We start from the raw sequence: 12,950 nt of genomic DNA, 5'->3' as shown, positions 1-12,950 counted from the left end.
ACTCTCTTGCTCTCTTTCTATCTTCCTCCTTAGCCTCCGAGCTTCTCTTTTATACTTTTTTCCAAACTCTCATGCCAGATGGCACAACCAAATTACAAAAAACACACAGAAACTAGACAAATTCTTGGAAACTAGTGCTGTGTCAGCAACTATGCTGGACATGATGCAGATTGCACAGACATCACAAGGAAAAGGAGCAGCACAAATTGTGTAACCAAAAAGTGTTACAGGTTATAATTATGCAGCTTTGTAGCAGCTGAGACAGAATACTACATAAAGAACAGTTTAGATAATTTCTTATACACATTTTGTCATGGAAATGGGTAAAGAACATTGACAAACAGTATAATTATAATTAATCTGGGTTTAATTATTTGTTAAAATTGAATATTATTTATTTTAATTATGTATATTGTAACTAGTTGCATCTTCTTAAAATAAGTTTAGTAAATAACAACATATTGTACAACATATTTACCTATTATCTTTTCTTGGCAAGTTAATTGTATAAATTAAACAGCTTTTAAATTTTTGGAATTATGTTTAAATCCTTACTGAACAACTATGGTTTTACAACTTTAGCTGACCTACTTCATATGACGAAACAGAAGCTGTGGAGGAGTGGCACTTTTAGGGTGTGTCTGGCCGGAAGCCAATGGTTGAGTTGCCGTTGACTCAGGAGAGCAATGAGCACTAGAGAAGGCACACCCGCCTATTAAATTCGCATTGAAAGAATTTAATCATTGCAAATGAAATGTTGACTCCAGTGAGAGTGAAAACCAGAGACCTAACAGGTGTGGCTATGAAAATCTGGTAACTTTCCACTCTATTATGGATTTAATTCACCCCCTCATGCCCTTCTTTCCAGAAGCCTGTGATAATTGGTCTGTGCACCTCGCTGCCTTTTAATTTAATAGACATGCATTTATGTCACCATAGAAACAGTGGTTTGTTCTATATTACTGTTGATTTTATAATCCTAAAGCCTGGAACAGAATTAGCATTTTGAAGCATAGGATGTGCACTAGGAATTTCATGTACAGTTTTGAAAAAGGGTTATAGACTTATCAGTAAAATAAGTTATGGACTTCTGGTTTGTTCTCAAGCCTAAATTCCAGTTGTGCACCCAATGTGAAATTAATTTGAAGTTGGGGGCTTTAAGTTCCAGAAGCCCTTTCCCGGATGTCCTGCAAAAAGATATCATGGATGAATAGCTCTATTGCAACTACAATGTAATTTGGTGATCTAGTGTCCTAGAATTTCAGATATAAACATTTGTAACAGTAGGATTGTACTGAATATAACAGATGCTTGTAATCCATTTCCTTTTTCCTTGTGACAGACAGTATTTACAAATTTAAATGAAACATTATATTTGATCTCTAGTACCTAATCCACAACCTCTACTTCAAGGAATCAGAAACCTGCTTATCTTCCTGTGCCTGATTTGCTGAATATGGCGAGCTGAGAGGGTTTTGCAATCTGGATGAGGTAATAGAAACTAGCCAAATCGGAACAATTGGTCAGTTAATTGTTTTGCCACACCTTATTTCTTTTTTAAATCTTGGCGCAAAACTGCTGAAATTCCCGATTGGCATTTAACTGCATTGATGATAATTGCATTTTCATCCAATAAGTGAAGTCATGCTGAGAGTAGTGCCCCCTCTCTCTCTCTCTCTCTCTCTCTCTCTCACTCTGCTGTGAGTGTATGGCTAAGGGATAAATAACACAGTCTGCAAGAAAACTGTAATTATAGTTCCGCTGAGTCACTTAGTTTTGCCCAAAGATGAGTATCAGAATGGTCACACAGGGAAAGTTGTATTATACCAATTTGTGAATTTTGCATTTTTTTTTAAAACGTGGTATAGTATTCTTAGCAATCTTCTAAATAAAAAACGTCATCTTTCTTTCATGATGATACACTATCGTAGATGTCCAGTGCAGATGTCTGTTACTATCATTCAGTAAACTTTTAACTTGTCCAAAAATGTCATGACTACGCTTATTGTTAACTGTAAATAAAAGTTTAAATAAAGTTGCCTAATGGTTTGAGTATAATGTTCCGGCTGATGTTTTTTCCTCGCTCCTCTCTGATTGCATATTGTCTATAAAAGCTCAATAAAGATTTAAAATAGTTTAGTATCCAGTGTATGAAATTTAGCGTCATCAGCGCTGAGGTTGCGAATTGCAATTAACGGCTCACTCCAGCCCTCCCTTTTGAAGCATTACGTTTTCTCCAGTTTTTTGTGAATGTTTTGTATTGTTCTGTTATTTTATAGGTGTTGACCATGTTTCAAAAATAAACTGTCAAAAAAAATCTTGAAAAAAACTGGGCCGGCAGAAATTAACCGTAAAATAACGTTTTTGTCCCTTTAAAATTACATTTCCCCCGTTTTTCTTGTAAATTAGTGGTATTTTCAAGAAAATACATAAAAATATGTATAAAAAAACTGTAAAAGACATAGGACTAAGATGTCGTCATGTTTTCGTGGCTTCTTTGCAGAAGGAGATAACATTTTTGCGAAACACGCTCTGTAGAGCAGTTTCATGGTGTATGTTAATTAAGGTAATAAAAACATAACGCTTCATTATGTAAAGTCTTTATACACTGCTGAGGACATAGTTATATTATATTGCATTTCTGTCAATAGATCCTTCAAAAAATTACACACTGGACATTTAAAGAACTGTCTAGTGTCCTTCCTCATTGTTAAAATACCATATACATTACATAAAAAACATGTTCAATGATCATACCCTATAAATTACAGCAATGTTGTGTTTATCCTTACGTTTCTTCTACACGTATACATTAGAACAGGATGACCAGTCCTTACGGCCATCTGGCCTGAACAACTGTGAGGGTTTATAACCACAGCCCCCTCCATCCCACACATTCAGTATACAGCACATTGAATCATTCTGTAAAGATGCTGCTTATTCATTTATTAATCACTTTGCTCTGTCATTTTTCCTTAATGGGGCATACCAAACATATTTATTTAGAGCTGAGTCTGTGACCTGGTAAGGTCTTAAAATACACAAAGGAGAAACAGCTTTCGTTCATATGTCCACACCGACTCTTTTTTGCTGAAGGGCCTGTGTGTCAAATCCTCTTCATTTCTCCCCCAACCGTCCACCTTTCTTGTTATGCGCAAAACACCACCCTCCACATAGGTTACTATAGCAATACTCCAGGACAACCTACACTTCCTTTTGTTATGACATGTAGAGATTTAATGCACACAACAAAACCAACGTGCCATTTATGTTTATTGCCTTGTTATGGATTTCAACAAGGACAACCGAGAGTAGACATTCCTCTAGGGTTTGCGTCGCAGAATAAAATTTAAGCATATCAACAACCTTCTAGAGACTGTTAGTGATGTTGAATCACGTCTTGGGAGAAATTTCAGTCAGCTGAAATGAAAGAGTGTGGCAGATTTCTGTAAAGGTACTGATATTTGTCAGTTTTAGCGTCGGCACAACAGATGAGGTGTGAAATGGCCTGCAAAGAAAAAAACAACTATTTGCATATTCCTCCTATCTAGATGCTTATTGGTATAAAGCTATTTTATAAAGGTCTCATTTAGATGTTGTTGTCGCCATGGAGATATGGTTTAATAAACAGAATGGTTGAAAAAGACATTACTTTGTCGCTCCACTGTGAATCACTTCTTAGGTCACTTGTTCCACACACAGACACACACACACTAACAAGCTGAGGTTACAGTACGTCCATTAGAAATACTTGAGAAAAAATGTATTCAGCCAATATTTAAAATGCTGAATGGACACACTCCTATTTTTTTCTTAGACCTGTTTGTTGTGCAGAGAGTTGAGTGAAATGCCCCGATGAAAAACAGCATGTTAGAATATGTTGAGACCTTGCTAAATCTAATTTGATGATTTAATTAATTGTGATGGGTTTCATTGAAATCATGTGACATCATAATCAGTGTAATCAAGTTAGACAGTGTGACGACAAGACATGGAAATCATATGAATCAATTAGAGAAATATGCATTTTAAACAGAGAAATATGAACGATTAACGCTATTCCTTTGTCGCCATGGTTACTGATATGCTAAGGCTGAATGTGGGCTGAAACGAATGACAAGTCCACTGAGAATATCATTAAGGGAAATTGAAATTGAAAATGGTTTCTGCATGTGTGTTGAAAGTACAAAACACCAAGGTGAATGGAACATGGGGTTACATAACAAACAAAACCTTGAGAGAATATGACTGAATTTGCTTGTTCAAAACATCAGATGATTATTTTCGTCTATGACACAATATTTATGTTTGTTATGCCCTCCGACTGCAACACTCTTGCTTGCCACTGACCTCAAGCACACAAACAGTGGTTAACAGTTGTATGATATCAGTTATAACAATTTCTCAGATATTTCTCTGAAAATTTCTTAGCCAAATTAAATTAAGAGACAATAATATATATAGACACGAGCGAAATCTGATATTTGAGAAAATGTTGAGATCTCAAACTAAAAGGTGATACCTGTGTTATTGTCTGTTTTTTGGAAAAAATTCTGATAAGCATGATATCTTAGCAAAGGTCTTCATTCGCCCTTCATATAATCTCTTTGCTCTGTAGAAGAAACACCTGAAATATTAAAGAGATCTTATTGTTAGATTTTCTCTAATATGGGCAAACAAAACATAGAGAGCACTTACCATTTGCTTTGATGATAAGAGATTTACATAAATTATAGCTTACTTTAGAATACATATACATATACAAAAGCTATCTTTTGGATGAGGAACCGTAGATTGCTTTCATGAATGGGTGTATGACACACACATAAATAAGCAACGCACATGAAAGATAAAAGGCTATACAAAGCACAGACCTACAGAGAGCAGCAGAGACCAAATTAGTGACTTACTATCATATTCACAAGCACTTTGCAGTCTCACAGAGCATTGCTGTTTTAGACTTTACAACATACAACAACATGTCAAAAGAAAAAATAATGTAAAAAATCATTCTATATTTTGAAAGAGAGATGCTTGTGAGAGTTTATCAGACTATATATTTAACACCATTTACATTTAGTCATTTCGTAGACGCTTTTATCCAAAGCGACTTACAAGTTGGGTAAACAATGGAAGCAATTGGGTCAACATTAGGACAACAAAAAGCATAGGAGCAATAAAGACATGTCTCACAAAGCCTACTACAATGTACAGAGCTAAGTTTAGTTTATCTAAGTTTAAATAAGCATGCTTTTTTAATATATTTTTTAATATATTGTAGAAAAGATATTGAAATCAGTAATGATCGTTCAGGTGCTGACGGAATAGATGTGTTTTCAGCCGATTCTTAAAGAAGGCCACAGAATCTGCTGATCTTGTAGCAGCAGGCAGATCATTCCACAAATGTGGAACCGATCCAGAGAAGGTTCATGAGAGCGATTTTTTACCTTTTTAGGATGGCACCACAAGACGTTGTTCATTTGCAGAGCATAAGGATCTGGCGGGTATATAAGTTTGCATAATTGAATGAAGATAAGGGGGTGCCAAACCAGTGGTGGTCTTGTAGGCCAGGAGCAGAGTCTTGAATTTGGTGTGTCAGGAGTCCTTGATTTCCATAAACACTGTATGAGGGAATCATTTGAATAAGACAGTGGTGGGAAAAGAGGAACAACTGTCATGACCCAGGGGGTGTTACGTTAGAATGTTGATTTTTCATAGTCAAAATATTGCAAAGGTCATTTACCTTATCTTTGTAATAATCCATAACCAGTTTTTCAGTTACAGTTCATCTCCACATCACAGACTGATTAGCCTATGAGAAAATGACTTTATATTTGTCATCTTTTATGCAATCTAAAATTTGGAACATTAATCAAAACTTAATTTGAATAGTGAATAAAATTGGTGTAGATATTTTATTGCAAGCATTCACTGAAATGAAAAGAAATTGACAACTTGGCATTGCTGCCCTCTTGTGGCGGGTACATTTACATTTATGCATTTGGCAGACGCTTTTATACCAAAGCGACTTACATCGCATTTTACTATATATTTGTTTCTGACTGTGCATGTGATCAAACCCATGACCTTGGCATTTCTAGTGCCTTGCTCTAACCACTGAGCCACAGGAAAGCAAGTTTAAATTTGATAACATTGTAGCCTCATTTAAACTAAATTTGTTAACATTAAATATACAGCTGTGGAAAAATTAAGAGACCATTTCAAAGAGAATTTTAAGCTATTCTGAACTTACCATTTATAGATATGTGTCTAGGTAAAATTATAATTTTTGTTTCATTCTGTGGAAAGCAAACAATATTTCTCCCAAATTTCAAATAAACATATAGTTTTTATTTGTATTTATTTGCAGAAAATGAAACTGGAGAAACAGGTAAACATAACAAAAAAGATGCTCTGTATTTTTTAGACCACAAACCCTGCCAATGAGACAAGTTCATAGTCACTTTTAATCAACACAACAGTAATATTTGTACATGTATTTAGGAAAAGTAAAAAATTATAACCTCGATTTTTTTGACCGTTTTCATGTGTATTGTCATGCTGTCAGTCTTAAATTGGACTGGAATGGCCATAATAAATCTAGAAATGATGTATATTTAACTTTAAACAAACCAGAAAATGATGGTTAAAAAATAAAAAAGAAACAAAAACTGGACCTCCAAAAACATGTAAATACAAGTTTGAACTCTTCTTTGTTGTGCACATGCAAAATAAATGGAATCCCTTTAGTTAGTTTGTGATTGAAGACTGTTGAAATGGTTGAATTTCTCTAAAATTTTCATTTATTGTTATGTATGTATTTCTTAATTTATATAATCTGTGTATAGTAACCCAGTTATGGTGATTACAGGGCAAACAAATAAATGTTTTGGAAGCATGTCTGAGAAATGATGTTTACACTTTTCATGGAAATGTATTTACCACTATCTTACCTAATACTGTAATACTGTCTCTGAAAATTTCTCTTTCCATGTTTGATGTTTGGGCATTTGGGTTAAACTCATTCATTACTGATTCTTTATTTACTCACTTCATGTCTAAATCTGTATACTCTCCTGATTTATGCAGAACACAAAAGAAGATATTTTGAAGAATGAAGAATATGAAGAACTGGACCCCAGTTCTTCTGAGACATTTCTCAAAATATCTTCTTTTGTGTTCCACAGAAGAAAGTCATATACAGATTCAGAACCAGATGAGAGTGTCACATTTTGTCTTATTTTAAATTTAAGCAGGACCTTGTCGTGCTGCCTCATGCCGCTTAAGCAAGAAACATGTCTTTCAGAATGTTTACCACGTGGTTGTTCCAAAAATGTGACAGTTAAAGAAACAATTCATTGTACTTTTGAAGTGCATTGATTTAAATCTTCAGGAGAATGGGATGGGCAGTAAGACAAGTTAGAGGTTAAGACATGACAGGTCAGACTGGTTTTCAAGCAACAAAATATTCACGGAGGTGCTGAGATTACTCACTGCTGTTGCTGTAAGAAAGCCCATCCCAGTGCTAACAAAACTTTTCTTATACGTTTTTTAGTTGCACATTGATTTATTTAAAATGGGATTTTATAATAGGTATTAATATTCTCTAGTCATATTTGGTAAAGTTTATTCCCACAGAACTTTTTATATTGTATGATCACATGGTTTGAATGTCTTTTGGAACTACAAAAAAATTGAAATGACTTTATCAGAGATTATAAGAGTAAACACATTTATTAACTGCAGGGTTAATTGTAACACTGGTGTGCTCTGTCTGGCAGTCAAATGTCCAGTTCGAAACCATATAAAAATGATTTAAAAAAATATCCTCCAAACTAAAAATCACATTGCTTCTGCACTTTGCACAATTCTTTCTAAAGAATCTACTAAAGAGACTAAACTAAAGAATGAAAAACAAATCATTTATATCATCATCATCATAAACACTGTAGCTCAACAAAACAAGACTGTGCCTATAAGAGGTTGTTTTTGCTTAATCCAAGTTGCCAAACCACTTTTTTATTTTTACATTTTTGGTGTAAGAGTCAAAATCTAATAAATAATACATTTATTATGCTTGTAAAAAATATAATTTGGTTTGTAAAATCACCAATAAAATACTCTTACTTTACCACCTGCAGGGTGTCGCTGTCAATGCAAACATGTTAAAAAGCTTATGTTAAAAATGAATTACAGTTGAAAAGGTAAATTATAGTTTCATGCAGTATTTTCTATCAAAACACAATAATTCATCAAGCTAAAAACTCCCAGATGTCTTTATTTTTCATTCTGCATGTTGTGCATAAACCCAGCAAATTCAAATGGCTTATTTGCTTTTAAGAAAACTGCTTGATTTGCCTTTCAAATCAATGTGGATCTGCATCTATTAGTTTTACAGATCTTATCTGTCAGTGGTGTTGTGATCACTGGATTACTTTGGCCAGTTTTAAACCTTTTCCAGTAATGCCAGAACGCTGTCTTTTCCTCTTTGTTTAAAAGAACTGGCTCAGGTTCAACAGAAACTCGCGTGTTTTTCACTGGGAGTCGCCCCCAAGTATGTCTGACACTGGAAAATCATCTTCAGATCTAAAGGCACAGTCAAGATTTCTGTTTGGGACAATTAAAGGTAGTTTACTGCATAATTCCGCTAGGATTGCCAGTATGTTTGGTTTGGAGATTACTGTATGTTTTGATTGTGTGCACATGCAAGGATTGGTTGTGTTAAATCATGCCCTGGACATTTACCAAGTGTGCCATTTTTGACAAGCAAGATGAGGTGTCGATAATTTTAAGGTGACTCACTGTCCACTCACTGTAACTGTCAACAAATCAGAAAATAAGACTGATCTTGCAGTGCAGGGAACAATGTATCAACGAATCAATGTTTATTGACACAGGAATACTGTGGATAAGTAAAGTGGTATGTTCTGGATGATTTATTTGGTCAACTGAATGTGTTGTCAAAACATTCAAGCTCCAATCCAAGTGGTTTTACAAGTCCATCTGTAATACTCCACTGGGATGAATGGAAGTTTGTTGTATCTGGGCACATATTTTCATTCATTTACCTGCATGTCGTTATCAATCTGTTTATGGGGCCCAAGTGTGGTTTGGTTTCCAACGTTCTTAAAACATCTTTAATAGAGCATAGTCAAGATCATTTTAGGAGGTTCTATGGTACCACCCAGGACATCTTAAATCGCTCGTCTCTCTGAACTGAATCACATAACAAGGTGTCTACCAAAGAGCCCACACTCTTAAAAATAAAGGTGCTTCCAAAGAACCTGAAGAACCTTTAAAGCATCTTTATTTTTAAGAGTACATCCAATATCAAAGAGCTATGAACAAAGACTTATGTCACAACGACTTCATAAATGTGACCTCTTGAAGAAAGGCTTTGTAAAACTAGATTTAAAATCTTAAAAACACTCAGAAGCCGCTGTACCGAAACAACACCCGAATTAAACTTTGATAGAGACAGTGTTCTTAATTATTTTAAATAATTTAAAAAAATCTGTTCTATGTATTTCATCAATCCTCTTCCTCATGTCATTTTTAACCTGTATGACTTTAATTCTTCTGCAGAACACAAAATAAAATATTTAGAAGAATTATACAAAAACATTATTGCACACCATCTACTTCCATTATATGGACTCATCATGGTAATGCATGAGTGATTAGCACTTCTCTAAAAGAGTTTTGTATAAAAAAAGTGTGTTCTATCTGATCCTTGACATCTTTGCGACACTAACATGGGCGGCAAAGGATTGTAACGGGAGACCGATGTATGTGCAGTGCTGTTTGTGGTTTACGTCCCACACTGAGGTGACTGTAATCAGTTAAAAATAATGGTTTTGGCTTGGAATCAAGTGAAACCTGCCTGTTCCTACCTGCCCGGGTTCATGACAGAAGCAGAAAGTGAATATTAGTTCCATGACACCGGTTACGGTCTGTCTTTCTCCATGTCATTCCATCTGTGTATCTGTGCACCAAACTGCCAGTCTTTCCTTGCTGTTTGTGTATTTCTCTCTATTGTGGTGTAAAGAGGGTTTCTGTCGCTGGGGTTAAATGTATTATTGCTTGCACTGCATCCATAGACCTGAAATATCCTACGCAACCTATTCAACTCTGCTGAAGTGAAAATGTGACCTTACATAATGTGTCTGAATCTCAGTCATCTGAAATCTGTGTGAGAACTTGACTGATCTGTTTAAGAAGAATAACCGGGTATATCGGAGATGCATGTTTAACTTCTGTAGCGTGAGGTTGTTTTACAGGTCCTAATCTCAGTTGCTCACAATGTAAACCGCCCTTTATAACGGCCTTACTCAAGTTTTCAAATGCACTGTCTCAGAAGGAAAGCGCAACTTGTTCATCGGTTTTCTTCATATCAAGCTCCTTCGATCTTTGAACATTGAGTGTCATCTGAAGTTTCTAGAGCGTCTGTTTTGCAATATAGTAATAGAGGGGAAACTTTCTATTGACCTCTTGGCATGCTCAGTGAAGGTTTTAAACTTGCTCTTCTCATTTTGCATTTGTGTTCTTGCTTGAATGTTTCACTATAGATGGAATACAGTGGTGCGTGTGCATGCTAGCGTGCTGTGACTATGCATTGGGTGTGTGAGTGTGTCCTCAAAGTTGCCACACCTGTCTGTCTAATGACATGAAAACATTAGCAAGTCAGTCTTCTGTGGAAGTCTCAATGTTTACATTACAGTCCTGAAGTCTGCATGGAGTGATTTTTTGCTCAATGCCATTAAGAGTATTGAAGATCACTTTGTAAAATGCTGAAAAGATGATACTTTAAAAATACATTTGCATAAGTCCCTCTATAGATTTATGCATTTGGCAAATGCTTTTATGCAAGGGTATTTAACTTGAGTTTGGTAGATTTATTTATTTATCGGTTTGTGCGTTTCATTCGGTTTGAACCCACAATCTTTTTTAGTGCAGGGTTCTCTGTTGATACATAACATGAAAGCATTGACCCAAATCTAAATTCAAGTAAAATTGTACTTTAGCTTATATTTACAAGGCATTATAAAAATCCTGTCAATGTCATTGGTGATATTACAATCAGTAAGCAAAAATCAAACCAAAGAGATTCTTAAATTAAAAAAGGTTCAAATGAAATTTGATTTTTCAAAAATCATGTTTTTATATTTTTTTAGGTATAATGGCTTAAATCAAAACAAACCAACTGCAGTTTGATTGATATTAATTGGAATGCAAAATAACAAAACATGATTTACATCTTTTTTAAACAGAGTTATCTCACTTTGGAACCAAACTCTTAATTTTTAGAGGCGTTAGTTTTTGTGTTCTTGAACTAATTGGAATGCAGAAAGTTTAGTTCATCGGCATTCCAGTTCAGATCCTGCATTACAGCCATCAGCTTGTAAACAGAAAACCTGAGAATATCCCAACAAAACTATAGTGATTCTACAGTCAAAACAGCAGCAGGACCTTCACCTGTTTAAATGTAGCTCAGTTGTAGAGTGTTATCAACACAAAGGTAAATTCCTGAAGAACATTTGTACAGATTTAACAAATGCATACAGTAGATTGGATGCTCTGTGAATTGTTTTGGATTAAAATGTCTGCCAAAATGCGTGCAATGTAAATTTGCCTTCTTTGTTTTGATCATTGTAACATTAAAATGTGTTGTAATATTTGCCAAAATTGCATTTTGAATCCAACCCAGTTGATTTTGTCACTGATACTTATTTTTTAACAAGCCACACCAAAAGCAATCATTACGGTTTCAAAAGATTATAATTATGGAATACTCATTGGGAATTCAGAAAGAGAATTATATTAGTTTTCAGTTATCAAAATCAATTGCTTTCCGTAACAATCTCAATTGTTTCCTTTTGATGGCAATGAAAATGGAGATCAAAGGATTTTTGCTTGTCCCCCGTTTCTCTAAATGTCTATTGAGATAGAGACCCCAGAAATTCCACAAGCACTTATGATTCCATAGAAAAACCTTTATTTGTCTAAATGGTTGCATAAACATCCTTTGAATAAACAAAGCCAAAGATGGTTCTTCTATTGTATCAGTTTTTTTAAAAGAGTGTGGAGTTTAGGAAGGCATCTCAACAATCCCACAAACCATGAGATTTCAATATATACAAAAATAATTATCATCAGATTCATGCAGAATTATCTTAATTATTTGTAATATGACTATACTGCGTGTCAATGATTGTCTAAGCATGCGTCTTTAAGAGAAACACCCAAAACAAAGTTGATTTAGTGAATAACTGAGAGCTCCATTGTCTCTCCTTTGAATTTTAAGAAGAACAACAACATTTTCCATGGGTTTAAACATGCTTTAATTTTTTAAGGGGTCACAAGCACTCTAGGGCTAATACACAACATGCAAATGCTATGTAAATATAAAACAATGTTTTAAACATCTGACTCCATGTTTGCTTTAATAATTAGCTTTGCCACACAGCACTTGCATTAAAACAAATCATCTGTCAACCTTTCTTTCTAGCCAGTTTTGTCAGGCTGTAAGTTTCTGCTTGTCAAATAAACCTGATGTCATATTTTTGTCTCATGACATTCTGAAGCACTGCTCTGCGGCTCTAGCATGTTTCAACATGCGTATTTTAACAGCAGAAACACGAATGTAAGCCGTAGGAGAGAAACTGATAAGTGACTATCACTTCTGTGGGAAGATTTTTACACCTGACAACATCTTTAGCAACTGAACACATCCCACCATCTATTGTTGTACTCTTTCATCAGCCAGACCAACCCACTGGGCCAAAAAAAATGGATATCGCCTGTTATGACATGAAACTGCCTATAGAAATGATCTTGATTTCATGTACAAGCAGGTCAAAGAAAGTGAACTTTGAAGAAAGCAACTTTTTTGCCAGACTTCCTTCCTATTTTGGAACAACACAAATCCACTGACAAACCCATAGTATCCA

This window comes from Triplophysa dalaica, chromosome 15 (genome assembly GCF_015846415.1).
Source record: "Triplophysa dalaica isolate WHDGS20190420 chromosome 15, ASM1584641v1, whole genome shotgun sequence".
Lineage (NCBI taxonomy): Eukaryota > Metazoa > Chordata > Actinopteri > Cypriniformes > Nemacheilidae > Triplophysa > Triplophysa dalaica.
Note: the sequence above shows the minus strand (reverse complement) of the source record.